Raw genomic sequence first — 2500 nt, 5'->3', positions numbered from 1 at the left:
GAGGTTACCATTGTCCATACAATAGTGCAGGTGCGATGGAAATCTTTTCTCGTTTTGGTGCGTGCTACATTTTTACGGATAGACCCCGTGAAACGCTAGAAATTGGCGGGGATGTGTCTCTTGTGGCTCACGGGGCTGTTAGGGTGGCACAGAAATCCCTCGGAATGGGAAAACGGGTCATTTTCGTGTTGCCACATTGCATGCGAACGGCATGAAACTTCCAGAGGCATTTGCAGCAGGAATGCATGTGCAGTCAAAAAAGTGAATATTTTTCACGGATAGACCCCGTGAAACGCTAGAAATTGGCGGCGATGTCTCTCTTGTGGCTCACGGGGCTGTTAGGGTGGCACAGAAATCCCTCGGAATGGGAAAACGGGTCATTTTCGTGTCGCCACATTGCATGCGAACCGCATGAAACTTCCAGAGGCATTTGCAGCAGAAATGCATGTGCAGTCAAAAAATTGATTATTTTTCACGGATAGACCCCGTGAAACGCTAGAAATTGGCGGGGATGTGTCTCTTGTGGCTCACGGGGCTGTTAGGGTGGCACAGAAATCCCTCGGAATGGGAAAACGGGTCATTTTCGTGTCGCCACATTGCATGCGAACCGCATGCAACTTCCAGAGGCATTTGCAGCAGAAATGCATGTGCAGTCAAAAAAAAATTGATATTTTTCACGGATAGACCCCGTGAAACGCTAGAAATTGGCGGGGATGTGTCTCTTGTGGCTCACGGGGCTGTTCGGGTCGCACAGAAATCCCTGGGAATGGGAAAACGGGTCATTTTCGTGTTGCCACATTGCGTACGAACCGCATGAAACTTCCAGAGGCATTTGCAGCAGGAATGCATGTGCACTCAAAAACTTCTATATGTTTCACGGATAGACCCCGTGAAACGCTAGAAATTGGCGGGGATGTGTCTCTTGTGGCTCACGGGGCTGTTAGGGTGGCACAGAACTCCCTCGGAATGGGAAAAGGGGTCATTTTCGTGTTGCCACATTGCATAGGAACGCCATGAAACTTCCAGAGGCATTTGCAGCAGAAAGGCACGTGCACTCAAAAATTTTAATATTTTTCACGCATAGACCCCGTCAAACGCTAGAAGTTGGCGGGGATGTCTCTCTTGTGGCTCACGGGGCTGTTAGGGTCGCACAGAAATGCCTCGGAATGGGAAAACGGGTCATTTTTGTGTGGCCACATTGCATAGGAACGGCATGAAACTTCCAGAGGCATTTGCAGCAGGAATGCATGTGCACTCAAAAACGTCTATATTTTTCACGGATAGACCCCGTGAAACGCTATAAATTGGCGGGGATGTCTCTCTTGTGGCTCACGGGCGCTGTTAGTTAGGGTCGCACAGAAATCCCTCGGAATGGGAAAAGGGGTCATTTTCGTGTTGCCACATTGCGTACGAACGGCATGAAACTTCCAGAGGCATCTGCAGCAGAAATGCATGTGCACTCAAAAACGTCTATATTTTTCACGGATAGACCCCGTGAAACGCTAGAAATTGGCGGGGATGTGTCTCTTGTGGCTCACGGGGCTGTTAGGGTCGCACAGACATCCCTCGGAATGGGAAAACGGGTCATTTTCGTGTTGCCACAATTGGCATACGAACGGCATGAAACTTCCAGAGGCATTTGCAGCAGAAATGCATGTGCACTCAAAAACGTGAATATTTTTTCACGGATAGACCCCGTCAAACGCTCGAATTTGGCGGGGATGTTTCTCTTGTGGGTCACGGGGCTGTTCGGCTCGCACAGAACTCCCTTGGTCCACCTGATTCGTGCATACAGGCAGCAACTAAAACTCTGTAAACCTGCTGTGAGGACATCTAAACAGTGGACCAGTGAGGCTGTGGAAGATTTGCGGGCGTGCTTAGACTGTACTGACTGGGATATGTTCACGACTGCTACCAATAGTATGGATGAACTCACAGAGGCTGTGTACATCAGCTTCTGTGAGGACTGCTGTATCCCAACACGTACCAGGGTGAACTTTAACAACAACAAGCCCTGGTTCTCAGCAAAGCTCAAAAGGTTGAGGTTGGAGAAGGAGGAAGCGTTTAGGAGTGGGGATAGAGACAGATTCAAGGAGTCGAAGAACAGGTTTAGCAAAGCGGTGAGAGAGGCTAAACGACTGTACTCAGAGACACTAAAACACCAGTTCTCTACTAACGACGCTGCTTCTGTCTGCCAAAGGGCTCAGGCACATCACCAACTACAAACCCAGAGCGCCCCACACCACTAACGACTCCCGCCTAGCCAACGACCTGAACGAGTTCTACCGTAGATTTGAAAGACAATTGGACTGTCCTGAACCACCCCTTCCCACCCAAGAGGCCCCATCCCCCACCCATACTACAGAAACGACTCTCTCCTTTCAGGAGGGAGAAGTTAATGGGCTTTTCAAGAGGCAGAATCCACGCAAAGCAGCCGGGCCGGACTCTGTCTCTCCAGCCACCCTCAGGCACTGCGCTGACCAGCTGTCTCCGGTGTTCA

Source organism: Petromyzon marinus, unplaced genomic scaffold (assembly GCF_048934315.1).
Source record: "Petromyzon marinus isolate PM22_M1 ecotype Great Lakes invasive population unplaced genomic scaffold, UKy_Petmar_22M1.pri1.0 PM_G_Scaffold_18, whole genome shotgun sequence".
Lineage (NCBI taxonomy): Eukaryota > Metazoa > Chordata > Hyperoartia > Petromyzontiformes > Petromyzontidae > Petromyzon > Petromyzon marinus.
This window is presented reverse-complemented; position numbering follows the sequence as displayed.